This window comes from Camellia sinensis, chromosome 11 (assembly GCF_055761805.1).
Source record: "Camellia sinensis isolate YWXY chromosome 11, ASM5576180v1, whole genome shotgun sequence".
NCBI lineage: Eukaryota > Viridiplantae > Streptophyta > Magnoliopsida > Ericales > Theaceae > Camellia > Camellia sinensis.
In genome coordinates this window covers 118,375,828-118,387,235 of record NC_138971.1, presented here as the reverse complement: position 1 = coordinate 118,387,235, position 11,408 = coordinate 118,375,828, and positions in this window count along the sequence as shown.

The window sequence follows — 11,408 nt, the reverse complement described above, 5'->3', positions numbered from 1 at the left end:
CATTTCTTTCTTTATTTTACTTAACTGCTTACGATGGTTAGTTTTAGGGCATATTTCATTTAGCATACCTTATGCTCGCATGCATGCATCCATTCATCTGTATTGCATGCACCGGGCTCGGCGCATCATACTAACTGCATTGTACTTTCAATACATTATTTGAATACATGTATCAAGTTGCATTTCACATGACATGATTAGAATAGCCGAGCCTATTTTAATTGCATTTTCGCATGTGTTGCATTAGCCATCTTAACATGAACTAGGACCATGCATGATTTCTAACTAGTTCTTTATTTTGGCTCGGAGTACACTGTGAGTGTTTATGCTTTAGCATACTGCATGTGTGTTAATGTTGCCATGTTGGCATGCTTGCCATGAGGCTAACTGTTTATGTGATTAACTACCTGAATGCCTGCGGGTGAAGGTTGGATTACTTGAATTGGAACAATTCATTGAAATCCGCATTTTAGCCTACTTACGAGTAGCAAACTTCAAACCATTTTCCAAACAAACGGATATGCGATGCTTTGTTCCAAATTGGGCGATCTAGTCTATACTTGTTTGTTGTGCGCATCACATAATAAGACTAGCCAACTAATCGGAATCAGAGCACATGTGTTTTTAAAAACAAGATATCATGCTTAGTACAAGCCGATCTTTGATCGGGTGAGCGGGGGTGCTCATTGCATGACCTTCCCCTCTCGTACCCAAGTTCCCGAGCCGAGGCAACTTTGGTGATGACGGACACGTGGCCTTAGGCACGAGTCAGGGTTTCCTAAATTCTCCCAAAATAAAATATTTAGGTGGCGACTCTGTATCTAGCAAAGCAGACCATATTTGGCACTTCTTTATTAAAAATCAGTTTTCCAAAACGATTTGCCGGATTTGGACTCTTTGGTGATTTATCGATCTCACATCGCACATTGTGAGATTAGATTCAGAACCATGACATTTGAGTCCGAACTGTGGTAAGCCCAAATGAACGAAACGGGATTTTCCCGGGACGTTCGGGCGCGTCCACACTGTGTCTTCAAGATTAAGATCATTTATGGAAATAAAGAAATTTGGTCTAACATTAAACCAAACTACTCCATTAGCCAAATTAGATTGAATTCCACCAATGATTGCTTTCATTGGGTCGGAAAATTATTTATCAAAAATTACTACCAAAATAGGAGTATCTATCTCTTGGCTAAATAATGTTGTTATGGTTACCTGTATTAATCCAATATGAATATATTGAATTTCATGATTTTTTTTTTTTTTCCATCTTGCAACCTTTTTCTTATCAAAAAATGGAATATCAATATTTCCTTCTTTTGACCATTTTGCTTAAGTGTTACCACTATATTGTTCAAACACTCTTGCTGAAAAGAAGTTGAATTTTGAAAGTTTGTAAATTTCTGACACAACAACTTCTTGCATTTTTTCGAATTTTGCTAATTCTTCTTCGGTAAAAAATTTTTCTTCTCTGATTACATCTCCAAGTCGGATTGCTTGTAATTCTTCTTGAGATATAGTATATGCTTCTTGAGATATTTCTTGACTATTTCTATTAGTCATCATAAAGATTAGTTCTTCATCTAAACTTTCTTCATTACTAGAAATTTTGTATAAGATTTCTTCTTCATTAAAAATTTCTTCGCCATAGATTATTTCAAAATCTTGTTCTTCAAGGACTTTGATCATTTTCTTTGCACTTTTTCCCCTTTTTGGGCATTCGGGTGCATAGTGACCTTCTTCCAACCATACCAAATTTGGTATCTCAAAGAAACTGAAGATTTTAAATTTGAAGATGATTATTTGGATGAAGATCACAAGAGGGAGCGATTGGAAACTATTCAAAAACTTCATTTGACAGAATATTGGATAGACAGTCTAATAACTGTTTCACAGGCAGCTTCTAATATCCATGGCTTAGCAAAATTGTCATTTATGGTCATAGATGGTAGAATACTATTTGTAACTCATTTTCCCATAACATATCAAAGGTCTCCTATACAAATTAATGAGGCTCTTGACATGTTACTCAAAAAGAGAAATAATTTGGATCTTCCGTTGGAACTAGCCATGACTGCGGATGATGTTGAACGATTTCGGAATGAGTGATACAGTCAGGATCCTGATTCCCCTCCATCAGAGACTGATGAAGAGTATCACAATCTCATCAATAGGATTGAAGCATAGTAGACCCCACTATCACATGCAGTTGTCTCATGATCGACTCTAGTCTTATCTAGGACACGTGGAGCAACCTGCATTATCAGGCAGAAAGTGGTTAGACAAATCCTTTTAGCCAACGCTACAAGACAGAAAAGACCAACCAAATCTTATCTGTTTCAGTCTATCTCTTTGAAAACCGCGGAGGGTAGATGGTGTATATAATTGTAACTTGTCAGAATATAGCAAATAATTGTAGTTTTTCATTTAGTTTTCTAAAGACTTTTTTCTCTTTGTATTTATTTTTATGTAGACATTTTGTAAAGCCTATGACTAGGCTTGACTAGGTATTTGGAATTTTGTGCAAACTTTGTCCGTAAGTGCTTTGCAAGTCTAACCAAGTTAGATATGCATTAAGTCTTTGGTTTTTGTTTGTATCCAACAATTGTATTCTATAAATTGGCTTTCAAGCCTACATAATAGATAATGCAAATTCTCACCATCTCTTTGTTGCCTACTTCGTTGGCTAAATTCCTACTTCTCTAACTTCCTCTCTTAACTACATAACTCCATAAACTAGTAAAATAAACTAGTAGAAAGTTCATTTCCTTTTGTTATTTGTACTAACAAACTTAACCCCCATTTTTAACCAAGAAATCGACTTAGACTATGATGATCATCTCCAGAAAAAAGCAAGTATTTTATTAAGAAATAGAAATTTCATCACCAACAAGTAATCTTTTACATATTTGTACATATATTCATCCTAGAAGAAGAAAAAAAATACCAATAAGAATAAATTAACAAACATTATAAAAAAGAATAGAAAATAAACATTTAATGGTAGACTTTATAATATTATAAAAGTTATTTTGTCATAAAATAAAGGAAAAAAGTAACCTATAACTAAACATAAATTTTAGAAAGTTGAGGAGGGATATGTGCCACTCCTGGGCCCATGCTCCCTCTACCACTGGTTGCGTGAGTGAGTGATTGATGGCTTATTTTGGGTGTTCTTTTTCTTCTTTGAAAAAGCTAAGTGATTCGTGATTAAATCAAGATTTAATTATTCTAATTCCCAATCAAATAAAACTCACAATCTAAATCATCAATAACTTACGAAAGTGATTTAGATTCCATGTTTTGAATTCATAGCATGAAATCTCAGACTTTGTAATAGCAAATTATGATCTTGCATTCATCTTCCTCATGTTCATGTTCTTCAAGAGGGGGAAACCCAGATTTTCCCGACCTCATTTCCTTGAATGTGGCCATCGAGGCAACACCTCGGCAATGAGGTGTGGGACCTCGGCCTAGACCTGGAAGTCGCCCAGCATGTTTTCCCGAGATGAGAAAACAGTGTTTTGTTTTGACTTAGCTTGGTTTTGAAGGATGCCGAGATCATCCGTATGCATGTGAACTTGTTTGAAAGTGTATTCAACAAACTTTGCCATGTGTTTATAGGACTTGGACTTGCCTTGACCCCGATGTCTGAAGAGCTAAGTAAGTGGTATTTTTAATAAAGTTATGTTATTAAGTTTTGATAAAGTTTTGCCTTGCTTGTTTTGGAAAAGCATTTTGTGAAGCATGAATGATGATCCCTATTTTGTATATCAAGTATTAGCCTTGTTTTGAATGACAACCTTTGAAAGTCCGTACACGCTAGGGGACTATAAGCATTTGTAGCACAACCTTTGAAAGTCCGTACGTGCTAGGGGACTATAAGCATTTGTAGCACAATCTTGAAAGTCCGTACGTGCTAGGGGACTATAAGCATTTGTAGCACAATCTTGAAAGTTCGTACGTGCTAGGGGACTATAAGCATTTGTAGCACAACCTTTGTTAATGTCATCCCTTGGAACTTGAAAGCTTTGAAAGACTTTAATTGTTGAGACTTGAAAGATTTGCTAGATAGATTTGATTTGCCTTTGGACTCTATACAAGATGTGATGTGCCTTGATTTGATAAAGATTTCGGATATCATTCATGTAAACCCCTTTATTATTTATACCATTCACTGAGTACCCAAGCTCACCCCTCTCTATATATATGTAGGTGACGAGCAGGACGGCGGTGACGCCTAAATGTACTTGCCACTTGTTTTGGATTTTGCACTTTTGCAGCATCTTGAAGATTATGCTTCTTAGTTGTACCTTATTGTATTTTGTATTTGATGGCTGAGAAGCCTTTTGGTCAAGATGTATTTTTGTACTTCATTTTGTTATATTAAAGCTATGTAAAGATGTATGCCATTCCATTTGACTTATGCACTGCTCTTACGGACCACTTGTATTTTAAATTATTGCTTCCGCACTTGTGAGCCCCATATATTTATACTCTGATTGTGTGTGAATTTTCAAGGTTGGCCTTCGGTAATCTCGGATTACTGGCCATCACGGCACCATTCTACTAGGGGCGGAATGGGGTCGTGACAAGAAGCATCGAAATCAAATTCTAATCGGTTCAAAGTAAAGAGAACTAGGAGGGTTTAACGAATAAAGTTTGTATAAGGTGTTGAAAAATGCCTAAAAAGTGCGGATCTAGAGAGAACGAGCACCTAGAAAGAGAAATGGAGGAATTTCGGACATGGGGTTATGAGGAAATGAAGTGCCATGCTCTATACTTAAAGACCCAAGCCGAAAAACCATTTTTGCCCTTGGTCGACCATCAGTGGCCGGCAAGGCACCACCAGTGGCCGGCAAGGCACACTGGTGGCCGGTAGGTGGCCGGTGGTTCCACCTGGTGGTCGACAGGTGTCCGTGAGTTTCCTATGTGTCCCTTGGTCTGTTTTGTGTTCTTGAATTTCAAGAAGTAAAGAGAATGTTCAGTGTTTGGTTCAGAATGTCCCTGTGAAGGCTCGAGATCACACTTCCAGGATATGATGTTCATTGCTTATCGGCATAAGCGAGGTGTATCCTTTTAATATCTTACAGCTCTTCCCAGAGGTACATCGGGAGTTGTTCTTGAATTGATCTTACTAAATGCATTTTGTTATCGCACAGAATATGCATCTCTTGTGTGTTCCACTTATAACTATTGCACAGAACATGTTCATACTCTAGTTGCATAAGTGTGCATTCACTCTTCCATTATGCCTAGAACGTACTCCTGTTTCCCATTTGCATAGAGCATGCGTTTGGTCTCTTGCATAAAACATGCTGTTAATCTTGCATTGAGCATGCATTTTCTATTATTGATCACTACATGCATCCTATACTATTGCATAGAATGTGCATTCCAAAGTGGCATAGCCCATGTCCTAGTTCTTGTTGTACAGAATATACTCATGTTGTGTTTCTCGCATGTGTTGCATGTTCCTAACATTATACTGTAACGCCCTCAAAATAAACCCATAATATCATACATTCAAGATACTGGAAAGAAATATTATATTACAAACATCAGAGTATTCTCACAAAATGTATTACATGTTGACATCAAAAGTAAATGCCCTATGAGCTTACAACTTTCCAAGCCAACACTTGTTTACAAGAGAGTACTAACTCTACACAAAAATAAGCCATTGGATTGATATACATGTAATACAACCAAAAACATAAAATAGTCCAACAGTCTCAAGCCTCCCAAGTTACGTCCTTGGAGGTGGCATGCTACCTGTACCTGAAAATGATGTCCCATATAGGGTGAGCCACAACCTAGTAGAAATATACTAAACCAAGCATAAACAATGACTAAAATAAAAGCATTCGATAGATAGTCCACACCTATATTCCAACTTATATCATATTATGGTTTCATGACAATCATGTCCATGTTACATTTCAGTTTCCATTTCTTATTCTACTTTAAGTTTGAAAACAAGGGTCAGAACCTGGCCAAATAATTTAATGAGATTATAGCTCATTACCACAATACTTTCGAAATTCATGATGGATACACATTTTGGTGCTGTAACAATAATACATAAAATCACTTCCATACTTCACAAATGATACACATTGTAGTGCTGTATCAATATAACGAAACACTTCCATACTCCAAAAATGATACACATTTTAGTGCTGTATCAATGTCAAACAATTTCCGGTTTAGAGGTCCATCCCCTATCTTCCCCTAAACCGTGGAGTACATCCCCTATCTCCTCCCACACAACACAATGTATATAAACACATATCATATACATAATCAATCAATACATAAGGTTAATGTATTATTCCACAGTCATATTCGATGACACATTCAATTGATTAGTTTTAGTTTGTTTAATCATCATGCATTGTCTACAACAATCAAGACCATCCTCCACCGATAGCCCAAAGCAGTTATTTCTAAATAGAAAATAAATGCACCAAATGGGTAAAATATCAACATTTTGCCTAGGTGAGCGATAAATTAATCCAACCACACCCTTTAATCCCATACCTTTCCGATTTGAATATTTCCTATTCAATTTCCCATTTCCCAAAATTAATTGTACGAATTAATTTATCATAACAATTAGGGCTTTTTCCCATATTTACAGTACCAACCCCAAGGTTCCATTTTCCATTAATAATCTAACACCAAGTCCATCTTTCAATGTCTTACAACATAAAGGTTTATATGTTTGAAACCCCATCTTTTGAAAATTACACAAAGACCCCAAAACCTTCTCAAAATTACCCAACAACCCCCAACATATCAAAATGGCAAAATTTAAAGACAAAGCTCATAAGATGGAGTAGGATATCCCTACCCCGAAGTTAGAGCTCAAACAGAGAAGATGAAGAAATCAAAAATGCTCCAAACTCCAAACTTTTCAGATCAAAACGAAGCTCTCGACGATCAACACACTTGTTACAAAGGCACTAAGAGAGTAGGTCACTCTAGCTAGACCAATCCCTAGAGAGAAGGTATTTTCTAGAGAGAGGAGCTCTCAAAAATCAGTTTTTTGGGAAAGTAAGAGAGAGAATGAAAAGTGAAAAGTGATTCAAAAATACCCAGCTGCCAACTGATATCCGCATGACCCGCTCGAGCGGATAATAGGACGCTCGAGCGTCAAGCACAAAAACTGGATGCGCTCGAGCGCAAGAAGTCCCGCTCGAGCGCCAAGACACAAAAATAAAACGCATTCGCTCGAGCGTGAAAACCAGTCCGCTCGAGCGTGGATTCTCCCCTTCTAGTATTTTCTCAGACAGTGAACACCTGCTCGAGCACCAAAAGGCCCGCTCGAGCGTAAAAAAACCCGCTCGAGCGTAAGGAAACCCGCTCGAGCGTGAAAAACAAGCCTGCAGTACTTTTCCAGAGACATGAGATGCTGGAAGTATGGAATCTCCGCTCGAGCACACAAGGACCCGCTCGAGCGGACCACTCAAAAACTGGGCAACAAGAATATGAACTAAGGATCAACCCACCTGTTCGAAACACGCCCAACACATCCTAAAACTCAAACATAGGGAAGTAAAGGATGACAACAAGACATACAACCATCAACTCCACGGAACCTAAGTCCGGAATACAATAAATAAAGAAAGGAAAAACCGGGATCGCTATATATACCATGATTATTCGTCTTGCATAGAACATGCTTTCAATCTCCTGTATAGAACATGCTATCACTACATTTACATAGAACATGCGCACTTATTATGTTATGCATGTTGAGTTGCTTTCTTATACAGGTGCAATATTGTATGTGCGGTTCATTCAGAGGAGTTCCAGGTGAAATCATTCATGTCCTTCGAATCACTCCTTTTGGTTAGAAACATTCAGGTACGCCTGGTGTTTACACCACTCCTTTGTGGTTAGAAACATTGGGACGTGCTCTGATATTTATACCACCCCCTCGGTTAGAAGCATTTGAACGTGTTCCGATGCTTATACCGCACTCCTTTTGGTTAGAAACATTTGGGCACGCCCAGTGTTTACACCACTCCTTTTGGTTAGAAACATTGGGACGTGCTCCGATGTTTATACCACCCCTGGTGTTTACACCACTCCTTTTGGTTAGAAACGTTGCGATGTGCTCCGATGTTTATACCACCCTCGGTGTTTACACCACTCCTTTTTTATTAGAAACATTTGGGTACGCCCGGTGTTTACACCGCCCTCTTCTCCTCTCGTGTGCGGCGCGTTAGGACATTTTCGGTTAGAAACATTCGAGTATGCCCGGTGTTTGCACCACCCTCTCTTCTCTTCTTGTGTGTGACGTGTTAGGATGCTTTAGTTAAAAGCATTTGGACGAGTTTCGATGCTTATACCACTCCTTGTTTTGGTTACAAATATTTGGACATGTTTCAATATTTATCACCGTTCTAGTTAGGAACATTCGGGTGTGTCCTTATGTTCACATCATCCCTTCTCTCATTCTGCGTGCAACGCGTTAGGAACTTGTTTGACACCTCGGGTGCGCTCGATGGATTGTGTTATTCTTTGCCTTGCTTGCGTGATACGTAGTTAAGCTTGCATAATTTTCTTACATCATTTCTGTATGAAATGTGGTTTGGTCTGTGTATTTCTTTTCATGTATGAGATTACAGTAGCATTTTTGTGCATGTCTTTTGCATTTAAATGTTTCATTGTGCAACCCCATTACATGATCATAAGTTGTGTTCTTGCATCATGCATGTTATTTGCATCTTGCCCTGGCAGCCTGCGGGTGCAACCTTTATTGTTATCTTGATTGTCTATCCAAGTCTTACGGCCTTATCAAAATGGGTCGTCTCTGGGCTTTGACATTCACTCGCGTCCTTTCATGACTCCGAGTTTTGTCAAAGAGGTGCAACTGTAGACACCCCATTTTTTACGGCCTTTTAAGACTTAGATGATCTTGCAGGTACATTCGGTGGCGAGTTTGATTGCCCACCAAGTGCTTGAGGTTCACGGCGGAACGCCACAGGTTTGAGTTTTCCAAACCCTGCATCTTTTTTGCCTCATCTTTGGACCATGCTTAAGTCCTTTCAGATTGAAGTTGGTGATGGCCTGTCGGCCATTTTTGAGCGCTGTCGGCTATGGTTTTTGGCCTACCATCCATTGATGTGCTTGGCCGGCCATCACTGATGGCTGGCCGACCAGCAATGTTCCAGTAGATATTTTATGATATTTTGTGCCAGCTGTTTGCACAGATTGATGCATCTTCTAACACGTGTGTGGTTGGATCTTTGTGAGGGGAATTTGCATCTTCTATATATAGGACCCTCCTCTTGCATGTGAAAGGGTTAAAAAATTTTGAAGACAAAAATTCTCTCTCTCTCTCTCTGTTGTTATTTTGTGCCTTAAGTCTAGTTTCTCTACACTTTTGCACTTGAACCCTAAACCAAGCACTCTCACCTTGGAGCTGAGGTCTCTTGAGGTCCTTTTTTAGCTCTAGAAGAGGATTTTGGCTTGATTTAGCTTGTTTTGTTGCTCTAAATTGCATCTTGTCTTCAAGAGGTATAACACTTGTATTTTAATCTTCTTTTAGAAACTTGTTTTGCCATCTTTACATGCTATTTTTGAGATGGTTTTGACATCCAAAAATCTCTGTTTTTAGGGTTTAAAAATGGTGGTTTAAGGCCCTTTTTTGAGTTAGGGGTCGTTCACCCTTTTTGCTACTAAGTTTGTTAAGCTTTTGTGCCTCTTTTCAAAGCTTTTAAATCAACTTTTTTTTGGCCTTCTAACTATTGAATTTCAGAGGATTTTCAATGGTAAAAATCATATTTTGAAGTTCAAAATTGGAGGGGTTAGCCTCCTCTCCTTGTTGTCTTGCTTGCATGCCTAGTTGCCCCATAAGTTAGCATGCTTTTATAACTTATCTTAGCCTATTTCCAGTATGTTTTTACCTCTGATTTGGGCTGCCTTGGCTCTGTTTTGGGCTGTTTGTGTTGCATGAGTAGTGTTTTGCATAGTTGTAGTGTAAAGGGCTTCGCTAGCTTAGTGTTTTGAGCCTTTAAATATGAATTACATGAGTTGCTTGCATATTTTAGTGTCATTTTGCACTCCATTTCAGCACTAAAATCTCTGCAATCTCCCTCTATTCTTCACTCTTTCATTTATTTTGAAAGTGGCTTTAAGCCACTTGTTGGCTTGAGTGTGAAATTGAGTCATCCATGCCTAATGGTTTAATTCCTTCGGGAGTTCATTATCAACGACATGAGGCCTCTTTCATGCTCAAGGTGCTTGTGGTTTAAGCCCACTTTCAATTAGAGGACACTCACCTTTCGGACTAATCAATTAAGGAATGGATTGGTAATCTAAAATGAGTAAACAGAAGTGATAAGTAAAACTTGAGCAAGATAAGCATATTGTGTTGCATTGCATATGTTCAATCAGAAGTTATATTGAACACAAGGAAAATTGGAGCATTTCATACTCAAAGTGATAAAATGGGCCAATCTCCTTGGTCTCCATTACCCTTGATCACACATGATAGGGTGGTGGTCTTGAGTCATGTTTTTGCATACGATGAACTTGTATTTCTTGGTTCTTTGGCCATCATGCATTGAAAATGCTTGGTTGGTGGTTTTAGAGCCAAGAATGCCACTCCTTGGAGATGTTTTGATGATAAGGAGTGGTATACAGTACATACAACCTGTGAAATTACTTCTCTCCTGCTCTGTGTTATGCTCTGTTGCAGCAGAATGAAGTTGTTTATCAATGACCGACAGGCCACACACTGATGGCTGGCAGTGCCCTTTTGTAACAGGCACATGGCCAGCAACCTCCATTAGTGGCCCGCCAGCCACTAATGTACTCTTAGAATAGTGTCTTTTCAACATACCAGAATTTAACTGTGCAAACAGAGGCAGTCAACAGCAAAGCAGTGGCATTTCGGGTGGAAAACAAGCGCGCGCAAGTGCATTTGATGCGTCTCAAGTTTAACTAGCTAGAACAGCATGCTTATTGTTATTTTTGAGTTGGTTTTGTACTTAATTAATTTAGTTTAGTTAATTTTCACAACATGTATTTGATTAGCTTAGATTGGTTAATTGATTGTTGTAATAATTAAGTAACTTAGCTTTAGCTATTTTTTTATTTTGTTTTGCATTAATTAGCTTAAGCTTAGATTAGCTTCATTCGGACCCTCCTTTGCGAGGGCGTAATGTTGTAATAAGCGTGCGTGCGTGCGCACGTGCACCTGTGCATGTCTTCCAACCCTGCGTCTTTCTCCCTTTTACTTAATCGCTTTCGATGGTTAGATTAGGGACATATTTTGATTAGCATACCTTATGCTTGCATGTTTGCATCCATTCATTTGTCTTGCATGCACCGAGGCTCAGCACATCATTCAAACTGCATCGTTATTTCAATATCTTCTTTGAATACGT